Here is a 15,470-nt window from a genome sequence, read left to right as displayed (position 1 = left end):
CAATTCCCGAAGCCTTGTTTTTTGCCATTGAATGAAGCTTGGACTTCTTCCTTCAGTACCATTGGCTCTCGATCATTTGTTACCTTCTGAAATGGTCGGGTGTCATCCAAATATTTTTGGTACAGTGACTGTGTATTCCTTTCATCTTCTTTAGATGCTTCCTGCATTGTTCAACACTTATACATAGAATCCCCCAATACTGCAAGTGAAGGCTTGAATTTTTTCTTTGGTTCTTTCAGCATTAGAAATGTCAAGCACTTTCTCTTTTGGTTTTCTAATCCCAGCTCTTTACACATTTCATTATAATACTTTGCTTTGTCTTCTCTAGCCACTCTTTGAAATCTTCTGTTTGGCTCATTTACTTCATCATTTCTTCCTTTCACTTTAGCTGCTCTATGTTCAAGAGCAAGTTTCAGTGTCTCTTCTGACATCTCTTTTGTTCTTTTTTTTTCTTTCCTATCTTTTTCATGACCTCTTGCTTTCTTCATATACGATGTTCTTGATGTCATTCCACAACTTGTCTGGTCTTCAGTCATTAGCGTTCAATGTGTTGCGTCTATCCTAGAGATGGTCTTTAAATTCAGATGCGATATACTCAAGGTTGTACTTTGGCTCTCGTGGACTTGTTCTAATTTTTTTTCAGCTTTAACCTGAACTGGCATATGATCAATTGGGAGTCTGTTCTGTAATTGGCCCCAGCCTTGTTCCGGCTGATACTGATACGATATTGAGCTTCTCCAATAAGTAGTTGGTCTTGCAAAATTCTATCAAGTGATGTCCTGCTTGATTTCTATCACCAAAGCCTTATTTTCCAGCTAAGATCCTTCTTCTTTGTTTCCAAATTTCCCGTTCCAATCACTAGTAATTATCAATGCATCTTGGTAGTATGTTTGATCACTGTCAGACTGCATAAATTGGTAAAATCTTCAATTTCTTCATCTTTGGCATTAGTGATTGGTGTGTAAATTTGAAAAATAGTCATATTAACTGGTCTTCTTGTGTGGGTTTGGGTTGTATCCTATCATTGAAAGTCTTGTACTTCAGGATAGACTTTGAAATATTCTTAAAATGTAGAAAATAGAGATATTGATTTGTGTTCTATAGGATTGTTCTGACTTTGTAAAATACTTTAAAATACATACAAGATGCCTAGTATAAATTTTCTCTGAATCCAATAATATGCCTATGGATATTATCACCTTTCTCTGTTTAAGCACCACTGCAACAAAGTTTTAAGAAAAACTCTAGTCAGTAAATGTGCAGCACACATTAATAGGAACTCAAAAGGAAAAAATAGACTTTTCAACAATGGGAAAAACACACACACACAATTTACTTGTTATATTTAAATATGTTTAGATATCATTAGATATTAGATATATTTAGATTCCACATTGAAAATACCTTTTTTCAACAACATAAATGTGGATCTCACTGGATGGAATACACAGGAATCAAATTGACTACATCTGTGAAAAGAGATCAGTATCGTCAGTAAGAACAAGGCTAGTGGCTGACTATAGAAGAGACCATCAATTGCTCATATATAAGTTCAAGTTGAAGCTGAAGAAAATTAGAACAAGTTCAGGAGAACCAAAATATGAACTTCAGTATGCTGTTGTTAGGTGCCATTGAATAGCTTCCGACTCATAGTGACCTTGTATACAACCGAATGAAATTCTGCCCAGTTCTTGGCCATCCTCACAATCATCATTATCCTTGAACCCATTGTTGTAGCCACGGTGTCAATTCATCTTGTTTAGAGTCTTCCTCCTTTTCACTGACCCTCTATTTTACCAAGCATGAAGAACATCTGCAGGGACTGATCCCTCCTGATAAGGAGTCCAAAATATTTGAACGAAGTCCCCCCATCCTTGCTTCTAATGAGCATTCTGGCTGTACTTTTTCCAAGACAGATTTGTTTCTTCTTCTGACAGCCCATGGTATATTCAATATTCTTAGCCAACACCATAATTCAAAGGCATGGAATCTTCTGCTGACTTTCTTATTCATTGTCCAGCTTTCACATGCATATGTGGTGATTGAAAATACCATGGCTTGGGTCAGGTGCACCTTAGTCCTTAAAGTGACATCTTTGATTTTTTTTTTAACTTTAAAAAGATCTTTTGCACAGATTTGCCCAGTGCAATGCGTCATTTGATTTCTTGACTGCTGCTTCCATGGGTGTTGACTGTGGTGTGGATGCAAGTAAAATGAAATCCTTGACAACTTCAACCTTTTCTCCATTTATCATTATGTTGTTTATTGGTCCAGTTGTAAGAATTTTTATTTTCTTTATGTAAAGGTGTAATCCACACTGCAGGTTGGTCTTAGATCTTCAATAGTAAGTGCTTCAAATCCTCTTCATTTTCAGCAAATATGGTTGTGTTATCTCCATAACACAGGTTATTAATGAACCTTCCACCAATCCTGATGCTCCATTCTTCTTCATACAGTCCAGTTTCTTAGACTATTTGCTCACTATACAGATTAAGTATGGTGAAAGGACACAACCCTGATGCACAGATTTCCTGACTTTAAACCATGCAGTATCCCCTTGTTCTGTTCTAACAACTGCCTCTTGATCTATGTAGAGGTTCATCATAAGCACAATTATTGTTCTGGAATTCCCATTCTTCTCAATGTTATCCATAATTTGCTATGATCCACATAGTTGAATGCCTTTGTATAGTCAATAAAACACAGGTAAACATCTTTCTGGTATTTTCTGATTTCAGTGAGGATTCATCTGACATCAGCAATGATATCACTCATTCCATGTCCTGGTCTGAATCCATCTTGAATTTTTGGAAGTTCCCCATGGACGTAGTGCTGCAGCCACTTTGGAATTATCTTCAGCAAAATTTTGCTTGTGTATGATATTAATGCTATTGTTTGATAATTTCCACATTCTGTTAGACCACCTTTCTTTGGAATGGTTACAAATACGGATCTCTTTCAGTTGGTTGGTGAGTTAGCTGTCTTCCAAATTTCTTGGCATAGATGAATGAGCACATCCAGCTTTGCACCCATTTGTTGAAACATCTCAATTGGTATTGTGTTAATTCCTGGAGCCTTGTTTTTCACCAATGCTTTCAGTGCAGATTGGACTTCTTACTTCAGTACCATCGGTTCTTGATCACTTGACCTTAAGCATATCGCACCTGAATTTAGAGACCATCTTAAAAAGAGATTTGACACACTGAACACTAATGACCAGATGAGTTGTGGAATGACATCAAGGACTTAATACATAAAGAAAGCAAGAGGTCATTAAAAATAGAGGAAGGAAATAAAAGACCAAAATGGATGTTAGAAGAGACTGAAACTTGCCCTTGAACATTGAGTAGCTAAAGTGAATGGAAGATATGACAAAGTAAAAGAGCTGATTTCAAAGTGTGGCTAGAGAAGTAAAGTATTATAATGAAATGTGTAAAGACTTGGAATTAGAAAACAGAAAGGGAAGAACACATTTGGCATTTCTCAAACTGAAAGAACTGAAGAAAAAAATCATTCCTCAAGTTGCAATAGTGAGGGATTTTATGGGCAAAATACTAAACTACACAGGATGCAACAAAAGAGGATGGAAAGCATACACAGTCTCTGTACCAAAAAGATTTGTTCAATGTTAGCAATTTCAGGAGGCAGCATATGATCAAGAACCAATGGTTGCCTATGCCAAGAAATTTAGACAGCTAACTGGCCAGCTGACTGGAAGAGATCCATATTTATGCTTATTCCAAAGAAAGGTGACCAAACTAAATGCAGAAATTATCAAATGCATTAATATCACACACAAATAAACTTTTGCTGAAGATCATTCCAAAGCAGTTGCAGCAATACATCGAGGGGGAACTTTTAGAAATCCAAGCCGGATTCAGAAAAGGTCATGGAACAAGGAATATCATTGCTGGTATCAGATGGATCCTCACTGAAAGCAGAGAATACCAGAGAGATATTTACCATTATTTTATTGACCATGCCAAGTCATTCGACTGTGTGGATCATAACAAATTATGGAAAACATTGCAAAGAATGGGAATTCCCCAAAAATGAATTGTGCTTATGTGGAATGTGTATACAGATCAATAGGCAGTGGTTTGAACAGAACAAGAGATACTGTGCGGTTTAAAGTCAGGAAAAGTGTGTGTCAGGGTTGTACCCTTTCACCATACCTATTCAATCTCCATGCTGAGCAACTAATCTGAGACACCGAGCTATATGAACAGGAATGCAGCATCAGGTTTGGAGAAAGGTTCATTAACAGCCTGTGATATGCAGACAACAAACCTTGAATGCTGAAAATGAAGATGACTTGAAGCACTTACTAATGAATATCAAAGACTATAGCCTTCATTAAGTATTACACCTCATCCTGAAGAAAACAAAAATCCTCACAATTGAACCAATAAGTAACATCATGATAAACATAGAAAAGATTGAAGTTGTCAAGGATTTCATTTTACTGGGATCTTCAGTCAATGCCCATGGAAGCAGCAGACAAGAAATCAAATGATGCATTGCATTGGACAAATCTGCTGCAAAAGTTTTCTTTAAAGTTTTAGAAAGCAAAGATGTAACCTTGTGGACTAAAGTGTGCCTGAACCAAGTCATGGTGTTTTCATTCGCCTCATATACTTGTGAAAGTTAGGTAAGAGTAAGGAAGATGAAAGAAAAACCGACACCTTTGAATTATACCATTGGTGAAGAATATTGAATATACCATAGGCTGCTGAAAGAATGAACAAATCTGTTTTGGAAGAAGTACAGCCAGAATGCACGTTAGAAGCAAGAATGGGAGACTACGTCTCACATATTTTGGTCATGTTATCAGGACAGATCAGTCTCTGGAGAAGGACATCATGCTTGGTAAAGTAGAGGGTCAGAGAAAAAGAAGAAGACCCTTAATGAGATGGTTTGACACAGTGGCCACAACAATGGACTCAAGCATAGCAATGATTGTGGGGATGGCTCAGGACCAGGCATTGTTTCATTCTATTGTATATAGGGTCGCTATGAGTCAGAACCAACTTGACAACATCTAACAACAACATTTAGAGAATTACAGTACTTGTATATACTGCTTTTTAATGTCTTTTTTACAATTTTTAAAATTTTTTGACAATTTAGCATGTATAAAATTTAAGTCCAAATTTATAGGACAAGCAAATACATCTTTAATTTTAGGAAATGTGTTCTTAATTTACAGGATCTAAATTGACCAAATCTTGACATGCTATTTAGTCTTTTTTTGTTATTGTTTTTTATGCATATAACCCCCACCACCATCAGTGAACTCCCATTGACTTCAGTATGGACAATTTAATTGACCCTCTGTGTGCTCAACTCCTGCTAACATAAATTAAAAAAAAATAATAATTAGTTTCAGTGGGAGTTATGTGAATGTGCATATTGCAGATTGGAGCCAAACAGAGTCGTTATTCATTTTCACAGTTATGATGGTCTCCCAAATTAGAATCAAGAACTTCTTTTTTAAAACAAAATTAAAGAAAAGAAAATAGGATACCCCTTTAGACCTTGTGCGGATCAAGAATGAAATGAGAGGCCTGCCTTGTGCCCCAGAGCTTTAGCCCACGTATACTTTTTAATATATGAAGAAATAGTGTGAAGTGTATGAAGACTGACTTTAGTCTCCTCAGGAAAATGCCCGGGTAAAACATATTTCTTTTAAAAGAATATATGTTTCTTAGGTAAGACATATTCTTATTTTTATCTTCTGAGGATATCATAAGTGAAGTTATTAGCCTTATTGAATAGAGTATTTTTTGAAAGTGGGCATTGAACATAAAGTCTGTTTTAAAAGCACAGCTATAAAATGAAATTAGATTAATATGTCTTACAGACTGAATTAGTGTATACATTAAATTTCTCTTAAGATCAATTATGTTAATTTTTAAAATATGCAAAGCTTGAACTTAACCATATTCCTTTTGAGATTTGACAAAATATACTTTATTTTTTTTAAATGTGTCACTACCTTTATCATAAAATGGCCAAATATAAATAAAAATCTAGAGCAAAATTTCAAGTACGAAAATCTACTAATCATAATTTATAAGAGCAAAGATCCTGAGGAGCTTTAAATTTTACGCTGTGGTATATTCACATTGAGGAACCCTGGTGGCCCAGTGTTAGAACTTGGCCGCTAACTGAAAAGTCAGTGGTTTGAACCCATCAGCAATTCCAAGGGAGAAAGAAGTGGCAGTCTGCTTCAGTAAATATTTACAGCCTTGGAAACCCTATGGGACAGTATATATATATATATATATGTTCGCTATGAGTCAGAATCAATTTGATGGCAATGGGTTTGGTTTTTATTAATATTCACATTAGTATGATATCTTCATTAAAAAAATCTAAATAATACTAATCATTCTTTCAATCTAGGTACTATTTGGCTTTAGACTGATACCTTAAAATACAGGGTAATCTTCTTAGGATAAACTATATGGAGAAAATTTTTGAGGAAGAACAAAACATGAAATGCTACCCATCATCAAGCTAATAGTCATCTTATTAGTATACAATTCTAAGTGCATTTGGAAAATAAAAGATGTTTTAAAAGTTAGAACCAAGTCAATTATAAGATAGAAATCACATTACATTATGTCTGGAGGAATAGTTTAGCCAAAGAAATAAAGGTATTCCTGAGAAGTTTAAAGGATTTTAAAACAGTTAAATAAAATAATAAAGTATGAAAAGTGATCAATATATGGTAAAATAGCAGAAAAATTACATTTTTTCTGATTGATAAAACAGATAATTGGAGATATATTCAAATAAATAATAACGGTTAGTGTTTTCCCTTGAATTATTTCATATTAAGTTATTGTGCCTACGACTAATCAAGAAATACATAATATCAATTGAATTAGGGCTATGTGGTTTTTTTTTAACCTTGTTTAAACTCCCTTACGCATTAATGTTACAATGAAATTAAAATTTTAATGGATAATATGCTTATAAGCCAGAAAAATTTATTAAATCAGGAAAATACACATTAACACATTTATTTCCACAACAGCTAGCATGCTTACTAGCAAACACCTTTGTATTTATTTGAAACAGTAACGTATTAAAGCAAAAACCTGGGTATTTTAATTTTTTCCACGATTTAGTTGTCACTAAAATTTTTAATAATTATGCATGTCTATGTAGTAATATGAATTGATTTTAAAAATTATTTTGGGGGGCATTACAAAGTTTTATCTAGAGATGCACACTTTGGCAAGAGCAAGATAACTACAATCTTTAAAAGTTTAATTTGCTTTGCTAATTTTAATATTCCATACCCTTGTATAGCATTTACTGTTGGCATATCTGTATTTGAATGAAAGTCTCTAACATTTTCTAATACTGAGAACACAGAACTTTCAACATTAAGATAAAAGATCATCAAATGGATATAAAGCAAAAATTAATATATAGCTGAACCTAGGAAAGGCTTTTAATTGATTTGGAGATCTGTTTCTGATCAAAAGGCTGGTCTATAAAGAAAAAGAAAACAAGAAATAATAATCAATTTACACTCTAAAAATAATGAGCCCACTTCTGAAATATAATTTTCTGTATTCCAGACTACATTAATCTAAGCATATAATGACCATCTTTTCTTTGTCCATAATTTGTATCATAATCAACTCTGCATTTAATATCAGCCAAAGTCAGATATGTGACAAGATATCGGAGCATATCATCTTGATTTTTTAAAAAAGCGTATGTATAATTAGTAAAATTTCAAATTGTTACTGTTTTCTTTTTATTTCTAATTAAATGAGTAATATGTGTTTATTAGAAGAATTAAAATACTGTAGAAATATAAAATATAAAAATGGATATCCATATTTCTTTGTAATCCCATTTTCAAAACATAAAATAACCCCATTCTCAAAACATAAAAACCACCAAATATTCTAATTGAAATGTAATTAATATCATTAAACCAATTCTTTTAACCTCAAACTATATTTTTCCTCTAAAGAATGAAAAATACTATTATTCTGAAAGCTACATGGTAAGAGAATTGTTTGTTTTATTGATGGTGTATATGTGCCTCTATCCTGAACATTTCTTTTCCCTATAAAAACCAACATCTGCAATAGAATTAATCTGTAACGTACTATAGAGAAGGCTTTACAATTATTTAAATTTTTTTTTTCTTTCACCTACTCTTAACTGGAAACCTTGGTGGCATAGTGGTTAAGTGCTATGACTGCTAACCAAAAGGCTGGCAGTTCGAATCCACCAGGCATTCCTTGGAAACTCTATGGGACAGTTCTACTCTGTGCTATATAGGGTCACTATGAGTCGGAATCACCTTGACGGCAATGGGTTTTTTTTTGGGGGGGGGTTACTCTTAACCCTTCCAGTTTATTGAATCAGTCCTAATTGCTGCAAATCCTTGCACAAATATGACTTCCAGTTATCGATGCTTGGGAATGCATTCCTTCTCAGAAATCAAATGGCAAGAACCAAGTATGATGATCTTGTATGTTAAGAAAGTTATGCTGTAACTTTAGCTACATTAATTTCAGGCCAGCCACCTGAAACCTAAAACAAACTCTACATCTGAAGTAAAAGTCTGTTAGCACAAGACAAATAATTCCCTTGAGGGCACAATTTCTTTAGACGATGCAGTTTGTCTTAAATATATGCTGATAATTCAAAGAAACTGTACCACATCTGCTTAGTTCTTTCCAAGGTAACTAATTACAAACAGGATTTAGAGCTGAACATTTTGTGAAATGGTGGAAAATAGACCCATAATTCACAATTTCTGAGCTCATGAGTTGAGTTCATGTGGCCTACTCAGAATTTTCATGAAGACTCAATGGATAATTGTAATAATTTATGAAGCAATTTATTACTTTCTTTGGTTCAAAAGTTATTAAAATGTAATGAAAGGAATATAACTGTATAAAAGTGAGTCTCAAACTGTTGTATTAAAGATGTGGTTATGGGTAGATAAAATCCTTATCCAAAAAGCCAAAGGCTTAGCCAGAGGCATAAAGAGTAAAACTGGGAAGTCCTTACAACAGACAGGGCTCCCCTCTTTTTAGTGTCTGGCTAAATACATGGAGATTTCTTGATAAAGAGAACTAAGGAAGAACATTTCTTTCCTTAAATTTTATGAGGGACTTTAAAAAAAAAAATACAAGGCAAGTTCCTCACTGCTTTAGATAATATTGCTCATAGCACTGATTGTTGCCAAAACTCTACCTTTGACACTCAAGCAGCAGTAAAATCAAGCACTTATCTTCTTGTGGTCAGAATTCTCCTTCCCAAAGTTTTCCCTTCAAGATCATAGCATATGTGTTTTGGCATGGTTCTCTCACTCTGTACTAGCTGTGAAAGTCTCTTTCAACCATTGGACCTGATGAATACTCACTAGGCACATTGACTTGGATTTAGCACTGAGTCTGGTAAAATAATTTTGCACAGATGTTTTGTTTAGTTTTGACTGATGAAGTCAATATTCAAATGTGAATTAGGGTTAAAATGAGAGAATCCTACAATAGTAGGATAAGTTATCCTGCATAAAAAAAAAATAGTAGTCTAATATTCAATATTTCCCAAGAAAACTCAGAATCAACTACTATGCTGGCAATTGAACATATAATTTGGGCTTCAGGAGGCTTAATATTTGTGGTATTTCTATTATTTACCATTGTCGTAGCATGCAGTGAGTCTGAATTTATGCCAGTACCCACTGAGACCACCTAAGTGCTGGAATATTGATTGGAGGAGGTAATGTGGACAATTTTATTCAGTTTGGGTCACATAAAAGCTCTGTTTCATTTTGGGGGCAAACTATGATCCTAGAATCCTGACACGTTGAAACTGAAAAAGACAACTATCATTTACTTCTACCATTTTCAAACCTGGCTGAGCATTATAATTGCTTGGGGAGATTTTTAGAGATACTGGGGACATGATAAAGACCCACTCTTTCTGTTTCCACTGTTCTGTAAAAAACATCCCAAAATTCAGTGGCTTAGAATAATTTCAAATTATTATTTTGTCTAATTGTGTGGGTTGGAAGGGGGGCTTACTGGGTGTTTTTTTTCTGCTGATTTCTCACTGCAGCATTCAAATGGAAGTGTGGCTGGACTGTCTAAGACATCCTCTATCACTGAGGATCTCTCTCCACGTGGCCTCTCCAACACAGAATCACTAAGAGTAGGGCCTGGAAATCTGTATGTTATTAAAAAAAAAAAAAAAAAACTTTTTTTTTAAATAAATGATTCTGATCTATTGATTTTGAGAATCTGTGAGTAAATCATGAGGAAATAAGAAAATGTATTCAGACATATTCAATACCATATTTGAGGCATCATAACTGGTTAATGGTAAGGCCTCATCTAGAACTCTGAACTTTGGAAATTATAGAATGAGACCTAGCCTTGTATTATTACATCATTCTACATTTTGATGCTACATGTATAAGAGTGAGGGCCTAACATAATGAGTGATGCCACAAGACCATTCAGTTGATGCAATATAGTGTTAAATCTACTTTAAATACAAGGATTTTTTAGATGGACAATAAATGTCTATATTTGTGAGCCTGTGTGTGTATGTGGGTGTGTATGTGTATGCGTGCGGGTACCTAGCTGAGGTGTCAGATATTCTCATTCTTTAGATAGGAATCAATGTCGAGTCCCAATTAGATGTTCTTAGTTGGAGTCCTAATTTCTCCATGCCTTCTCCTTTAGCAGGCATTTTAGGCCACAGGATCACATTCTCATTTGAGGCCTTTACAAAGTACACAAAGAAAAGAGTCTTAAGACCTACACCATTAGGAATACTCCAGGAATATCTTGACCCAAAATGCAGGCCTTAGGAAGAGGATGACATTTTCACCAACACAAGACAGATATCTCCACACAGAATTCCATTCCCTAAGGATTGACTTTTTCTCAGGAAGATTTACAGAGATATTATCCTTCATCTATACAGGAAGTCACATATATACAAGTGTGTAGATACCCTTTGTCCTCACCAAAAAAAAAAAAAAAAGAACATAACCATCCAGCATCTAATCTATTAAAAGTAGATTAAAAAGCTCGGTTTAGTTAATTTTCACAATTTTTTCTCAAGATCAGGAAGAAGATCTATAAGAACCTTACATCTCAAGATTATTTTCTTTGAACAATAATAAAATACAAACACCACATAAGAGGTAATGTTAGTTGCCATTGAATAATTCCAACTCATGACAACCCCATGTGTTACAGATTAGAACCACTCCATTGGATTTTCTTGTCTGTAATCTTTACAGGATCAGATCACCAAGACTTTCTTCTCCAGCCTTACTGGGTGGGTTTGAACTGCCAATCATAAGGTTAGTAATTGAGAGCAAATTATGCCACTTAAGGACCTAATAATACACTGGTACTAAGCAATGTAAATCAAAAATTAGAAAAATAAACAGTTTTCAAAAGGAACTATTACATTTGGCACAACACTGCAGATAAGTTTACATATTGCTTTTTTGTCTTCATTTCTTAGCCTACCTTCACCCTAAACTGCTGTAGAGAAAGAAAGCTAAGAATTCTCTTATACTTCTATTTGATTTTTTTTTTGTATTTCAAGAAGATATTCTGCTTTATTATTACATATTTCTTTCTCATTAATACGCACCAAGCACAAAATATAAATTTTTGATCTAGAGGCCTCATTTAAAATTTCCTTATGCTTAATCTCAATTCCTTTACATATGGATTTATTTACTAATTTGACAAATATTATTGATCACATACTCTGTGCCAGACTCGCCTGATAGAAACAGTGGAGTGAGCTATGAGGACATCTGGAGATAGGCATTCCAGGGGTGAAACAGAGGAAGCACAAAAGACATGAGACAGAATGCTTAGGGTGTTTGTGGAACTGCCAGAGGCCAGCAAGTCAGGAGTAGTGATAAAAAGAAAAAAAAAAAATTGGGAGTTGAGTTCATAAATATAGCAGGTGTTACAGATATAGAGCTCTGGATCATGTTAAGAAATTTGGATGTTGTATTGAGTAAGACAGGAAAACATTAAAGAATTTTGAACAGAGAAGTGACAAGAATTATGTTTATTTAGGGTTAAAAAATATTCCTGACTCCATGGTGAGTATAGGGTGCAGGAGGCAAGAGTGAGAAATTTGGGAAAACTGGTTAGTAGGTTATCACAGTCAGATGCAAGGTAGTTGAATTAGGGTGGTAGCCAAGGGTATGGTAGGAAGTTTTTGGGTTCTGGAACTGTGCTTAAGGTGGAGCTTATAGATGTGAGCTGCACAGTGATAACATTTGCCTTATTTTTGTATGGGTCTTTTACCATAATGCACATATTTACTTAGGCAAAAAAGAAAAAAAAATTGTATCTGGACTCTGTCGACAATGGCACCCTAAAGAGATTGCTCATTTCTTCCTACTCTTGAGAAACAGATCTCTTCTTCATTGTTTTATTTTCTGGTGCTTGCTTCTATAGGTGGCTCTTATAATTTTATGAAGTACAATGTCTATTGTTTATTTACTTATTTTTACAATGTCTGTTGGTAGGCTCATAAATGTTTGTGATCATTACATACCTTATAAAACTGAGTTCTAGACCGTGCTCGTTCAGCCATTTCGAGAAGATGCAAACCATCAAGAGACGATGGCACTGAAGGAAGAAGTTCAAGCTGCACTGAAGGCATTGGTGCAAAACAAGGTTCTAGGAATTGATGGAATACCAATTGAGATGTTTCAACAAAAAATGCAATGCTGGAAGTGATCACTTATCTATGCCAATAAATCTAGAAGGGAGCCACCAGGCTAACTGATTGGAAGAGATCCATATATAAGCCCATTCCAAAGAAAGGTGATCCAACAGAAAGCAGAAATTATTGAACAATAGCATTAATATCACTCACAAGTAAAATTTTTCTAAAGATAATTCAAAAGGAATTGCAACAGTACATTGACAGGGAACTGCCCGAAACTCAAACTGCATTTAGAAGAGGCTGTGAAGCAAGGGAGATCATTGCTAATATCAGATGCAGCTTGCTGAAAGCAGAGAATACTAGAAAGAGGTTTAGCTGTGTTTTATTGACTATGCGAAGACTTTTGACTGTGTGGATCATAACAAATTATGGATAACATTGCTAAGAATATGAATTCCAGGACACTTAATTGTGCTCATGAGAAGGCTGTACATAGACCAAGAGGCAGTTGTTCTAACCGAACAAGTGGATACTTCTTGATTTAAAATTGGGAAGCATGTGTGTCAGGATTGTGTCCTTTTACCATATTTATTTAATCTGTACACTGAGCAAATCATTTGAGAAGCTGGACTATATAAAGAAGAACAGGGCATCAGGATCAGAGGAAAACTCATTAACAACCTGTGATATGCAGATGACACAACCTCGCTTACTGAAAGCAAAAAGGACTTGAAGCCCTAACTGATGAAGGTCAAAGACTACAGCCTTCAGTACAAATTTCACTTCAACATAAAGAAAACAAAAATCCTCACAACTGGACCACTAAGTAATACGATAAATGGAGAAAAGATTGAAATTGTCAAGGATTTCATTTTACTTGGATCCACAATCAATGCCCATGGAAGCCCATAAAAACCCGTTGCCGTCAAGTCGATTCCTATTTATAGCAATCCTATGGGACAGAGTAGAACCGCCCCATAGAGTTTCCAAGGAGTGCCTGGTGGATTTGAACCGCCAACATTTTGGTTAGCAGTGTAGCATTTAACCACTACACCACCAATGTTTCTGCCCATGGAAGCAGCAGTCAAGAAATCAAATGATATATTGCATTGGGAAAAATTACTACAAAAGCTCTCTTTAAAGTGCTAAAACGCAAAGATGTCACTTTGAAGACTCAGGTGCACCTGATACAAGCCATGATATTTTCAATCGTCTCATATGCTTGTGACGACTGAAGGAGAATCGACACCTTTGAATTATGGTGTTGATGAAGAACATTGAATATACAATGGGCTGCCAGAAGAATGAACAAGCTTGTCTTGGAAGAAATACAGTCATAATGCTTCTGGGGGGGGGCGGGGCGAGACTTCATCTCATGTACCATGGACATGCTGTCAGGAGGAACCAGACCCTGGAGAAGGACATCATGCTTGGTAAAGTAGAAGGTCATCAAAAAAGAGGATGATCGTCAACAAGATGAATTTACACAGTGGCTGTAACGGGGGACTCAAAGAGCAAATTTGTGCAGATGGAGCAGGACCGGGCAGCGTTTCCTTCTGTTGTACATATGGTCACTATTAGTGGGAACCAAACTGAGGGCAACTACCAACAACAACAACAGACCAAGTTCTGGTAATAGTATTATTAGGATACTCAGAAAACAAGCATTCAAGTTCCTAGTTTATAAAATTTGGTGCTAAGCTAGATAATGTCTAAACTTTCTGTTTGTTTTCACAATCAGTGATTTTAGGAATTAGTTAAATTAAGAGAACCCATGATTGGATAAATTAAATGAAATCTGTATTTATTAGTCTCTTAGTTGTTTTTATTCAATATTCAGTCATGGCAGTGTAAATAATAAAGAATTCTCTTTGCTTTGCTGATAGAGTGACTGCTTCCAGAAACAGACACTATTCAACTATTTATTTTTTTTTATCATATCATTATGATATGGTAGCTGTTTTTACATGCTTTTATGTGACCTTCAGTTCCTGATTACCTTGATGTTACTAGTAAGCATACGTTACTAAGCTTGGGTGCACTCCCTAAAGCTCAATTTTCAAACTCCACGTGAGTCTAAAAGGGAAAATTAAGTAATGGTAACTGGATAATTCCATTTCAGTTAATCACATACATTATAGGCCTTAAAATAGATTTATATTTAATAGAGAAAAATAACAGTGTAAAATGGACCTAGATCTACTGAGCAGAATACTCCAAAATAGATTTCATAGAATCTACTCAGAACATTTTTTTTTTTTTTTACTCAGAGCATTAGGAGGCTTTTTTCAATGGCAATAATTGCACGCAAGTAACCAGTATGTTAAAGAAATATCACACGTTTCTCTCTATCACCGTCCCTTAAATTGTTCTGACTGTGGCTGAGAACTAAGGCAGTTCAGCTGATTTTGTTCATGCTTATTTAATAGAAATTATGACAATTACTGGAAATCGCAGATATTGTCTGTATTCAAACTCCGTGTTCAAAACCAGAATTCCAGCCCAAGGTAGTAATATAATACCTGAACTAATTTTATATCAAAATCTTCTCCCCCTCAATCTAAGACCTATTTTAGCCTTGAAGACTGTATTGGACATGGAGGAGGTGGGATTAGAACATGGAGTTAGCTGTTCGAGACTTTCAATGTTCAAATGACGAGAGGCCAGGAATAAGACAGCTTTTACTTGAACCGATGCCTCCTATTGTTTACACATATGTGGCCTGCTGATGGTTTTCTCTAATGGGATGTTTTTATGGACCCTTT

At 35.0% G+C, this 15,470-nt stretch overlaps 1 pseudogene; it reads right to left on the bottom strand.

The window, feature by feature from the left end:
• LOC126076464 (eukaryotic initiation factor 4A-I-like) overlaps positions 1-12,630 on the bottom strand; it is an 85,866-nt pseudogene extending 73,236 nt beyond the window's left edge.
• Between the last annotated feature and the right edge of the window lie 2,840 nt (positions 12,631-15,470).

This window comes from Elephas maximus, chromosome 4 (genome assembly GCF_024166365.1).
Source record: "Elephas maximus indicus isolate mEleMax1 chromosome 4, mEleMax1 primary haplotype, whole genome shotgun sequence".
NCBI classification, from domain to species: Eukaryota; Metazoa; Chordata; class Mammalia; order Proboscidea; family Elephantidae; genus Elephas; species Elephas maximus.
This window is presented reverse-complemented; position numbering and strand designations above follow the sequence as displayed.